Source organism: Triticum urartu, chromosome 6A (genome assembly GCF_056163025.1).
Source record: "Triticum urartu cultivar PI428250 chromosome 6A, HENAU_Tu73, whole genome shotgun sequence".
NCBI classification, from domain to species: domain Eukaryota; kingdom Viridiplantae; phylum Streptophyta; class Magnoliopsida; order Poales; family Poaceae; genus Triticum; species Triticum urartu.
In genome coordinates, this window is record NC_141878.1 from 54,141,538 (window position 1) to 54,154,755 (window position 13,218).

The following is a 13,218-nucleotide window of genomic DNA, read 5'->3' on the forward strand; positions in this document are numbered from 1 at the left end:
ATCTGCATTGCATTGTTAATTAGGTTGGTGGATACTCAATGCTTTGTGGTGGTGTGTAATCCAGTAATAAGATATTAGTATGGTCCTAGTTGAAGCTTTGTGGTGGCCTTGTCGGGGCGTCAGAGGCATTACTATTCAATGCTTGTTGCATGATCTGACAAGAATGCTACTAGAATCTGTCTGTTAAACTATTCAGTATCTGACCTCCATCAGGTTGTAAAGCATGTGATGTCTATTTGTTGCTTTGTGGTGTCTTTCTTGGGGATTAGTACCTTTACAAGTATTGTACATGGACACAATACCTTTTCATCCATCATTTACACTGTGAATCCAACACCAGTTGCCCATCTGATTATTTCACTTCAAACAGGCCACCTAGTGGCACAAAGCTCCATCATAGAATCAAAGATGGCCATGCCATGCTTGGCAGTAGCAGAAGTGACATGGAGTAGTGTAGTGGCATGGCCATTGACCTGTGGTTGGCATCTAGACAGCACACACATACATACAGAGGCACATTGTGGTGCTGCTTTGTTTCTATGATCACATTGTGGTGCCTGGCACATTTGCCCCATCACTTCGTTACCCCTTTCTCCTGAAATGTTGATTAATTTCCGTTTCGTTTGAGAATGGGGCACTCCTAGGTCAAGAAAATTACAAAAGGTCATGCCCAATTTTCTTGACCTAGAAGGTGCCCGATTCTCAACCGAAACAAAAATTAATCAGCATGTATCTTGACATCAACCAACTTTCTGGACACATCCCTTGACAACTAGGTTATCTTGAGAACTTAGAGGAGTTGTGGCTTTGCTACAACACACTAACAGGTTCCGTCCCAAACTGCCTAGGAAATTTGACCAAACTCACAACCTTGGATCTTGAGAGCAACCAACTTTCTGGACACATCCCTCAAGAACTAGGTTATCTTGAGAACTTAGAGGAGTTGTTTGTTTGCTACAACACACTAACAGGTTCCATCCCAAACAGCATAGGCAATTAGACCAAACTCACAGCCTTGTATCTTTGCAGCAACCAACTTTCTGGACACATCCCTCAAGAACGAGGTTACCTTGAGAACGTGGACTTGGACCTTAGCAACAACACACTAACAGGTTCCATCCCAAAACACCTAGGCAATATCACAAACATCTCTCATTTTTTCCTTGACAATAACCAACTTTTTGGCGACATTCCTCGAGAATTAGGTTATTTGGTCAACTTAGAGATCTTATTCCTTGACAATAACCAAATTTTTGACCAAACTTTTTTCCTATTTAGAGCGAACATGGCCCACAACGATGAGGCCGGCAGTTCGGGCAAGGCATTCTGGGAGCTGTCCCAGGAGATGGAGGAAGAACCTCACCGCTATGAGGACGTCGCGGAAGACACTGATCCCGACTACACAACCCCTAGTGGCGTCGGGGATGACACCACTGATGGTGCCACCGAGGATGCGACCACTGATGATGGCTGCACACGCACAGATGGCAGCCAACCGAAGAGGCAATGGAAAGACCGACGCCCGAACATGCTCGGCACCGTCAAGGAGGAATTTACTAAAGTGTCCTCTAGTGGGCATCAAACGGTGCCCAAAGAATTAGTCAGTGGGTACGCAGGACAGCTCGGGTGCATTCTCTGGAGCACCGTCTCGATCAACATCGAGAACCTAAGGCATCGTGACCGAGGGAATTTGTGCAACCTCCTCTTCACGACATTGCACGAACGATACAAGTTCCCCGGTGACTTCACAAACACATGCCTCTCAGGGAATAAAGTGAACAGTGCCTCCCTCGCGAAGATGAGCACAGCCCTGGCTACTTGGAGAGCCGCGGTGAAGAGGATTCTAAGAGGTGATAGTTATGAGAAGATCAAGAAGACAAATCCTTCGATCAGCGAAGCTGACAACCTGGAGTTCAAGATCAAGTGCGAGAGCAACGCAACTGCGGAATCAAGTCAGTGGGGGAAAGATATGCGGGACTTGAACTTAGGGGTCCACAAACTCGGTCTCGGCGGTTACAGAGTGGCGGAACCTATGTGGGACAAGGAGGACGCGGAGCATGCCGAGCAAGGCCTACCGCCCCTCTTTGATAAATACCGTGACAACCAAACCAGGAACTATGTCAGGGCCCGGTACAAGGTGGACCCGGTAACAAAGGAGCTTACCACGGATCCGAAGACCAAGGCACCTGAGCTTGTTCTGGTAAGGAATACACCCCCGCGTAATTAGCTCCATATGGTTGCATTCTAATTAATGAAGCCAACTTTCCAAATGGTTCACGTTCCTTCCGCAGGACACTGAAAGCAGTAGCGCAGGGTCGTCTCAGAGCTCCCCTTGGGACACCACTTTAAATAGGGCGTTGAACGTAATGAAACACAAGGATAAGTTCAGTAAGCCGTCATCAGCTGGTCGTGTGGCCGGCAAAAGCTTGTCCATGAAATGGTCGGAATACTATACTGCTGGGCGAAAGGAGAGAAAGACCAGCTTGGAAAGCCAGGAGCGCGAGGTTCAAGAACTCAAGGCACAAGTGGCGCGGATTCCGGAGATAGTCGAAGAGCAAGTGCGAGACCAAGTGGGAGCGACGATCACCGCCATTATGCCTACCTTGCTTGAGGGGCTGCAGGGGTGGATTGCGGGCGGCCAATAGGGGCCGCCCCTGATTCCCAGCTTCAGGGGCAACAACTCGCACAACGCGCCGGCGCCATTAGTGTCTCCCGCGGAGGCGGCATTGGTGTCTCCGGCGTCGGCGCCGGCATTGGAGCTTAATGCACCTGGGTGTGGGAAGAATACGTCGGCCGGCACCTCGGCAGCAAGTGGCCCCTCCGTCACTTGCACGCCTGCCGTTGGCGGTGCCTTGACATTAGTCGAGATCGACGCCATCACGGTAACTAAGCCTCTCGGCCGATGACTTCATCTCCTTGCCTTTGACTGGGCATCCCTGACGCCCTACATGTTTTCGCAGGGTGCCGTCAATGTTCCATGAACTCTACTGCACTTTGTGGACGGCGAGTTGATCGATGTCACCAAGGCCAGAATCGTTCAACTGGGCAACCGCTTGTTCCACGGTAATCCGATGCCACCCACTGTGTATAGGGTTCAACTGGTTCGGGTGCTGCCGGGCTGCGGCGACTTGTTACCTCCGTATCGACCCCCTGGGACCGACGAAAATGATGTGATGACCCTCAGCGCCTGCATAAGTTGGTCCATGCTTTGGCCGAAGAGCCAGATTCATTTGGGGGTGGGGGCACCACCCCACAGACAACACCGCCAGTCGTGCTGGCGCCAAGCCATGGCAAGACCGCCGCAACGCTACCGCCGTCAGCTGATCCAGACATGCATATGGCACAGGATCCGGATGACGACGATGGTACATTTACCAACGTTGATAAGTACTTCAACGAACATGGGTACGATGACGAATTCTTGGGGCCTCCTTCTCAAGAGCCCAACCCTGCAAAAGACGATCGCGATCTAGCTGGTACCGCGGAGAAACCCAATTGCAACAGGCGTCGTCTGGTGTTCAGTTCTCTGGAGACGCCTCTAGCTGCCGCCTTCACCGAGCCTCAAATAGCCGAGGTGCGAAATATTATCAGCCCCAACACACTCAAGAAGGTGGTGTCTAAGCAGAACTCGATCCCATTACAGCAGAAGAAGAAGGGACGAAAAAGAAAGAATAACAAGGGTGCGAGCCAGCCGGCACCGAGTACGATCCGTCCTCAGGACGGGCCACCTTCACCCAAGGATATCTCGAGGAGGGTTAATGTGGCAGGTAGGCCGATGCTATCGACTAATCTGCTCAATGCTGCAACCGGTGCTATGCGGACTCTGCATGATAGTGTTCTTTCTTTGGAAAGCGGCGTCTCTCCGAGAATGATGTGGCATACCTGGTTTTCTGTCAGGACCCCGATTCCAAGTCACGTCGATCTAGCCGGTAACACCTCATATCACTTTGCGGCCTCACGCACGGTATTCCCACGGGTGTCGCCTTACCATGGCCCGGGATCGTTTGCGTCTTTTGGCTCACGTATATGATAGTGTCGCTAGCATCCATATGACAGAGAACCCGGGCCGACATGGCTAGTCATGAACCCAAAGCAGCACTAACCTATGGCGACAGGCATACATGAATCACATCGAGCATGTCGGTCAGCAGCGTGTAAATCCGGGCTGTAGCACTAGGCTAACAGGACTTCGGGAACCCGAGCTGTAGCAGGCTAGGCAGGACTCCGGATGTTACCGCGTCACATTTCCCCGAAGGGACAGACACAGGAATGAAGTGAAGCACATGCCGGCCAGTCAAGTGTCCTGAGCAGTAGTGCTGGGCTAACAGGACTCCGGTGAACCGGGCTGTAGCGGACCACTATGGCTCATGGAAGCACAAGACTACATTTCCCCATAAGAGAGGCTGCCAAGGATAAACAACTAGATTGTCGGATCCCACACATACCAAGCATTTCAATCATACACACAATATTCTCGACATGTGTAAATACAACATGGCATCACAACAAGACTCTACGACTCAAACATTTATTCATTAGGCTCCGAGGAGAGAGATATTACAAACATGGGTCTCATGACCAAACAATCATAGCATACAAATCAAGCACATGCGGAAGCTTAACATGTCTAAGTACAGACATCTACAAATGAAAAAGGCTAAGAAGCCAGACTATCTACCAGATCCTGCCGAGGGCACAAGATCGTAGCTGAGGTATCAAGCTAAACGTCGAAGTCCACACGGAACTACTAGCGAGACTCACGTCTCTCTGCAAAAACATAGAATAGGCAAACGTGAGTACAAATGTACCCAGCAAGACTTACATCAGAACTAACTACATATGCACCGGTATCAACAAAGGGGTAGTGGAGTTTAACTGCAGCAAGCCAGCGTTGACTCAGTGGCTAACCTGAACTACGACTGCAAGCAACTCTTTGAGGTGGCGCACACGAGTCCACATATTCACCATATCAATACACCACTATGGATCCGCTCCCGTCTCCCTATGAGAACTCCATCCATAGCACTCACGCTTATCTTGCGAGTTTTAGAGTATCCACTTTCACTTGTCTATGAACTGTTATAGGCAACCCAGAAGTCCATTACCGCAGACACGGCTATTCGAATAGATGATGTTAACCCTACAGGGGTGTACTTCTTCACACCCGCTCTCACCACTTACCGTTGTTTACACGACAAGTACTCGGCAACCTTCAAGCGGAAGCCCAACGAGGGTGTCGGCCATGGCCTACCTAAACACTCAAGTCTCTAGTCCAGGTTTATCGCCTATCCAGGTTCCATCCGCAGGGGAGTCCGGCCGAGGTTTCCACATACGGCCCCGGACGATGTGTACAGGGTTCTGGGACACCAAACGGGCACCCGGCATGCCCGGCCACGGTGTATCTACCGCGTCATAGCCCACCACTAGGGTCAGCGCTATGCACGGCCGCCAATACATATCCTATAAACACCAGAAACTAGTTGCAACTCCTGGACAGAGGACAAGGGTGATCAAGAAGCCGAGAGGGTCCATTGGTTTTGGGCCCAATGCGTGGCAGTAACTGTTTCATGGATCACAAACACAGAACTCAGTTCCTGAGGACGGCTTCAATGAGACAACCCACCATGTACTCCTACATGGCCTCTCACTGCTACCTTTAGCAAATCGTGTTCACACACTTAGCTCTCAACAGTAGGACATGTTTACACACCTCCGATTCATCCCCGATGAATCAGACCTGACTCAACTCTAAGCAGTAGCAGGCATGAAAAACAAACATGAATGAGTAGGCACATCAGGGCTCAAACAACTCCTACTCATGCTAGTGGGTTTCATCTATTTACTGTGGCAATGACAGGACATGCAGAGGAAAGGGGTTTAACTACCGCAGCATGTAACAGTTGAATCGTTGTTGTCCTAATGCAGTAAAAGAGAGCAAGAGCGAGAGAGTGGGCTTGTATCAGAATGAACAAGGGGGTTTTGCTTGCCTGGCACTTCTGAAGATAATATAGTTTTTCATCGGTGTCATCGATCACGTCGTCGGAAACATCGTCGTCTGAGAGGGGACGGTTACCGGCAAACAAGGAAGGACACAATCAATGCAATGCAACAATATGATGCATGAATGTGACATGGCAATATGCTGTTGATTGGCCTAATGCAACTAGCAACAAGTTAAATGGAGTTGGTTTGAACACTAGGTTCAAATTCAAACTCCATATGTGCTTTCTTAAATGCCATTTAATTAGTTTGTCCTAAACAGCAATGTTAACTTGCTCAAATATGCATGAAAACGGCATAAACAGATTCCTTGAATTTTTCTGATAATTTTTCATATATAACTTATTTCATTTGGAGTTACGGTTGAATTTCTATGATTTTTAGAAGTTTATACTATTTTCTGGAATTTTCTGAAAAGAATAAATCCAGAAAATGAGTTATTGCGTCAGCACTGCGTCACTGTGACGTCAGCTGGTCAACAGCACCTAACCCAGGTCAAACCTGATGGCTGGGCCCCACTAGTCAGTCTCACAGTTAACTATTTGGGTTAACTAGACTAACTAAACAACACTGGGCCCACTGGTCAGTGACTAACTAAACTAACTTAATTAAGTTTAGCTCTAACTAACTGGGTTAGCCAGGCGAGGCCCGCATGTCAGTGACTCAAGGGTCAAACAGAGGTCAACCTCGGGTCAAACCCGACGCTAACTGGGCTTTGACCCACTGTGGGGCCTACTATCAGCGTCTGTTGAGGCCTAATTGGCAGGGGTTAGCGCTAAACTAATGAAGCCACATCAGCTCACCGGAGTTACGTCGGCGGCGACCAGGAACGCGGCGGAAGTTCACCGAAATGGCGCTATGGGCGGTGGCTGGGTGTGCTGAGGGCACCAGAGGGGAGCCCTCGCTCGGCTGCATCGAGTAGAGGCAGCAGCAGGTCACAAGGTGGCCGGAGCTCGCCGGAACTGAGCTCGCGGCGGCGCTGGAGTTCGGGCGGAGACGGAAAGAGGGCTACGGTGCACGGCAGGGCGAGGGAGTGCATGCGTTAGGCTCCTGGGGACGCACTGAATGCGGTGGTGCGCTCGGACGCATGCTTGCACGGCCGTAGCCACGACGGCGACATGGCCAGCAGCAAGGAGCGCTCGGGCTCGAAGGGGGCGGTGGGTACGCGGCGTAATCGAGCACGGGAACTAGGGGCTAGGTAGAGGAGCTCACGGCGGACTCGATGAGCAGGTCAGTAGCTCGGGGGAGGCGTCGGAGCGAGCGGGGCGGCGAGAACGATCTCCAGTGGGCGCGGTGAAGATGAGCTCGAAGACGACGTTACAGAGCTCCCGCGGTTGAACTGGTTGGCGTGGACGATGCAGGAGTGGACGACGGCTCTTCTAGATGCATCGACAGGACGAGGGGTGGACGGTGGCTGTGGCTACGGCGAGCGGCGGCGACGGTGGCGTTCGGCCATGCGCGTGAGAGAGAGACAGAGGGGAGGAGGAGCACGGGGAGAGTGAGAGAGAGCCGGAGGGGTTGCGTGGAACCCTTAGCCAACTCCAGGCGGTCGGCGGCAAGCAGGAGGTGGCGAGCTACGGGCGCGCGCGTCGGGCACACGCTCTGCGTCCGACTGGCGCGAGGTGGAAGACGCCTCTGCCCCTGGTGGGCTGGGCCGGCCTACTAGGCCGCCAGGTAAGGTTTTTGTCTTCCTGTGCTTTTCTAATTATGTTCTGTTTTTCTATTTCTTCTGTAGTTTCAGGTCTTTATTAGAAATACTTAGGCACACTCAAAAATCATGAAACTTTCTCAAGCCCACTGTTTGGAATATATCCAATAGTAAACACTTAATTTTATTATTATTTGGACATTTAAAATATTTTATAGCATTTAAAATGTCCAAATGCAAATAACATATGATTTAATCTAGTGACCTTATGATGTCCTAGAAATGTGTGCACCATTTTTGTTAGAGGTTCAAGACCAAGGCAAAGATGATGAACATTTTTGAAGGGCAAATCAGGTTCATTGAAAATATTTTTATTTTGATCCTAATTGCATTTCATTTGGTGCTAGGGTTTGTCATCCCCATTTCAAATTTCAAACAAATATAGACATGATGCATGGATGATTATGAAACTAATTGCAAACAAACTCTAGGGCTATGACAACTCACCCCCACTAAACAGGAATCTCGTCCCGAGATTCAAGACGTGAGGTATGGGGACGGAGGGGACACAAACTAACACAGTCTTCACGATCCAGGTTGCACTTCATAAGAACGTTGACACAATCACCATCTTTGTCTCGATGTCTTGCTCTGAGAACTCCAACTAACATGACAATGAGAGGAAAGGGAAAACTCCAGACGGATCAATTTCTCGAAGATCGAACAACTCAGGATCAACTCATGGAGTGAGACATTGAAACATCTCCTGAGCTGAGACGCGAATCACACATTAGGAGTCATGGAAAGAGGTAGATGACAAGGTTCTACTGGGTAGGCAAAAATCTCACGCTGAAGAGGGTGGGGGCAAGATCTCAAGATAGCGATGAAATAATCGCCATGATTCCATAATGGGGCACCCTAGGGAGGTGACTCGTATAATTATTCCCTTAAGTGGCAAAAAGAATTACTTTTGATATCTAGATCATTGAAACTCTTTAAACCAGCCTAAGGCAATCACAATCGATCGTTTGGCGGAGTTCAAAGGAATGGCATATCCGGATTCGAATGGATGATGTGGACTACCTTGTTGAAGACAACGCGATGGATGATTTTGCTTATCATCGGAAATGGATGGGACCCATGGTAGTACCACTATTGAAGATGATCCTGACTAGGAATTACCGAGAAGGTAGTCCAAGATAGAATGGCACAATGGCGGTGCAAGCTGGGAACAAAATGCAAATGTTGGGAATGATTCTAGTAACTGGAGACAAACTCAACAGTAGAGAGTGATTCCACTGTTTGAATGGTTCTAGTATAATCGAGGAAACCGAGAGCACAACGACCCCTGAGAAACAACTTCTAGAATAAGTTGCACTAAATCCTCATGGAGAAGATGGTTAAACAGCTCAATCAAGATACTACAATGATAGATCTTCCGGCTAGGTGTGTCGGCCAGAACATCAACCTTGTCGGGACCTACATCATAAATCTTGGAATAGCTCCAACCATCATATCTGCTTGAGATTCAGATCTGGTTGGTAACGGGATATTTCAGACAAGATGTCCGGAAAGAAACTTTGCAACACAAACCGACGAGACGATGTTGCGAGATTCTTGGGAAATGGACTATGGTAGTAAGCTCCAAAACATGAGCTGGTTCTGCTAAACACATGTGAACATGCTGTCCCAGACAAGCATGACCGCATAGTAGTCTTATAATGAAACACTACCGAGTCCTAGTTGGGAACCATCATCGAGGATATCGGAGTCTTGTGCATGATCTAGAATTAACACAACAGACTCCTTTTCCTTGAGCAAATCAATCAGTGGCTTGGTGTGCTAGGGAATACATATGGAGTGGAGGTAATTAATCTACCAAACCATAAAATACATTTGCACATGCATAACTGACTTGGGATGGTACCGGAGGAAACAAAAACAATCTTTCTCGAATTCATGGCGGCAATTTACACCTAATGCACGTGAACTTGGAGAAAGTCACTTCTTTCATCCAAGCATAAGCTTCATTAACGGAACACGAAGGCATTGCTTACAAAGTTTTCAACACTAGGTTGATGTTCAACATGAATCATGGGGGGACAAAATGTTGCTGATGGGCTCAACAGCAACTCATCAGAATTTCCATATCACTGGACTTCCACCATCATGTGAACACGGTGATAGCATTGGTCGGACCAAAAGATGTAATGGTGTATGCTCGAGGAATCAACCACGAGTAAGACAACATTATGAATATCGTTGGTTCTAACTTGATTTGACGATAGCCCATACTCAAATCAAGGTTTGGACAAGACAATAGGTTCAACAACTGATCACGAGGACCAATCGATGGAGATATCATCTTTTTTTTTCAACACACACACAAAAAGATATCCCTAACATGAACTAAGTCAGACAAGATTTTATCTTCCAACTCTCCAAGTTGTTGTTCAGCTTAACCAACTAGCTCAGGGGTATCCAACACAGATTCTTGGAGAAGGTGTGGTTTACAAGAAACCAACTTGATCACGAGCTCAACATAACAGTCAGGGGACAACCAGGTAATACTTCCGAGAAGATCTTCGGAAAATCACGAACCACCGATATGTTACTAGGCTCGAGAACAACCTTGCTTTTCAGGGCAAGATGATATGATCAAAAGAGTGAGGGATTGACATAATCCTAACTCATTGATCGAGGTGTGCACCAGGGAAGATGGACTAGGTAGCACGATTAATCTTAGAATGGCGGTTCAATAACTAACACGCTAAGAATGAGAATATTGTCCATTTACTACCAAACAACTAGTTGCTAGGAGTATTGATTTCACACATCACGATTCACTTGTCGGCATTCCGGTTGCGACAACACGGAACCGAGGAATGAAAAAAATGATGGCAAGAAGTATCACTGCGTCAAGAATTCATGAGAGATGGTGCAATTCTCATGACAATCCTGACATAAAAGGGCTAATACTCCAGGGTAGAACAGAGCAAAAATTGGGTTGGCATTTGATCTGCAGAACACAACTACTTTGACCCAATCCTGGATATGGATGAGGTACTGGAGTTTGTTTCTCTTAGTCATCCTGAAATACAATGGCTTAACGGACCACAAGAATAATAGGCATCGTTGGACGAATGCACGCATACCCTTGACTATCAATTGATATCCGAAGGTCAGGAAACAAGTAAAGAGGGACAACTCAAAGGAACATATAACTTTCTGAGTTGTGGATGCATAGATTAACTTGTCGAATGAGTTCAACATATTTCTTTCGGATAACCCATGTAGAGAGGTAGGATTGGCAGAGTCACAAGTATAATGGAGAACTCATCAAGAGCACTCTAGTTGTGATCTTTTGGTTCAAAGAACTTCCGCCAAGAATGGTTCAGGGTATCTGGAAGAATATGATACCATGGACCTCGAGGACTATCACAAGGGTTACTAATTATCCTAAAGGAACTAGCAAGCACTATCAACATGAATTAAGTAAGGTGAATCTCGGGTTCAACAACCCAGGAATAGAATACCTACTAACTAATAACATCACGGGATGCTTTCGAGAATGATGGCCAGAATCATCACACCGGGAACACAAAACATGGCTAGATTACTAGGTGACTCCCTAAACACCTAGGGTCATAATAATAGCTCCAACATATATGTCGAGGAGTAGAGTACCTCAACAGACCGCTAGTGTGCTTAATCTGGCCCAAAAGGACATCGGAAACGGGAAGAAGGGATTTGCAAATGCATCAGACTAGTTAGAGACCTGGGATGACTCGGACAGCATAACGGCTGTAAATGCTCAAAAGATTTGAGACATCCTGCAAAATGGTGGAATAACCACTCAACAACACAATATCAAAGTTCCGAGATCAACTGTCAACATACGGAAGTAGTAGGAACGGAACTGGGGCTTGAAACTATCAATTCTATAAATCTATGGATTAGTAACACGTCGTCCTGATAGATAGATGAGAAGGCCTAGTTCTTAATCCCCGTAGAAAAAAATAGGTTGACTCAGATCAGAAGGACATAGGATAAAGGAGTAAAAAGAGCCTTACGTTCCCTTCCACAATCAATTCCCTTACATAACTAAAGCATTTCTAGACTCGACTTCGACCAGTCTGGCTTGGTAATCCTACATGCAGTCAGGCTCTGATACCAAAACTGTCAGGACCCCGATTCCAAGTCACGTCGATTTAGCCGGTAACACCTCATATCACTTTGCGGCCTCACGCACGGTATTCCCACGGGTGTCGCCTTACCATGGCCCGGGACCGTTTGCGTCTTTTGGCTCACGTATATGATAGTGTCGCTAGCATCCATATGACAGAGAACCCGGGACGACATGGCTAGTCGTGAACCCAAAGCGGCACTAACCTATGGGGACAGGCATACATGAATCACATCGAGCATGTCGGTCAGCAGCGTGTAAATCCGGGCTGTAGCACTGGGCTAACAGGACTCCGGGAACCCGGGCTGTAGTAAGCTAGGAAGGACTCCGGATGTTACCGCGTGACATTTCCCCGAAGGGACAGACATAGGAACGAAGTGAAACACATGTCGGCCAGTCAAGTGTCCTGAGCAGTAGTGCTGGGCTAACAGGACTCCGGTGAACCGGGCTGTAGAGGACTACTATGGCTCATGGAAGGACAAGACTACATTTCCCCATAAGAGAGGCTGCCAAGGATAAACAACTGGATTGTCGGATCCCACACATACCAAGCATTTCAATCATACACACAATATGCTCGACATGTGTAAATACAACATGGCATCACAACAAGACTCTACGACTCAAACATTTATTCATTAGGCTCCGAGGAGCGAGATATTACAAACATGGGTCTCATGACCCAACAATCATAGCATACAAATCAAGCAGATGCGGTAGCTTAACATGTCTGAGTACAGACATCTACAAATGAAAAAGGCTAAGAAACCTGACTATCTACCAGATCCTGCCGAGGGCACAAGATCGTAGCTGAGGTATCAAGCTAAACGTCGAAGTCCACACGGAACTACTAGAGAGACTGACGTCTCTCTGCAAAAACATAGAATAGGCAAACGTGAGTACAAATGTACCCAGCAAGACTTATATCAGAACTAACTACATATGCACCGGTATCAACAAAGGGGTAGTGGAGTTTAACTGCAGCAAGCCAGCGTTGACTCAGTGGCTAACCTGAACTACGACTGCAAGCAACTCTTTGAGGTGGTGCACACGAGTCCACATATTCACCATATCAATACACCACTATGGATCCGCTCTCGTCTCCCTACGAGAACGCCATCCATAGCACTCACGTTTATCTTGCGAGTTTTAGAGTATCCACTTTCACTTGTCTAGGAATTGTTATAGGCAACCGAGAAGTCCATTACCGCGGACACGGCTATTCGAATAGATGATGTTAACCCTGCAGGGGTGTACTTCTTCACACACGCTCTCACCACTTACCGTCGTTCACACGACATGTACTCGGCAACCTTCAAGCGGAAGCCCAACGAGGGTGTCGGCCACGGCCTACCTAAACACTCAAGTCTCTAGTCCAGTTTTA

The 13,218-nt window shown here is 47.8% G+C and overlaps 1 pseudogene; it reads left to right on the forward strand.

The window, feature by feature from the left end:
- LOC147963871 (uncharacterized) overlaps positions 1-13,218 on the forward strand; it is a 154,675-nt pseudogene that overhangs the window by 2,697 nt on the left and 138,760 nt on the right.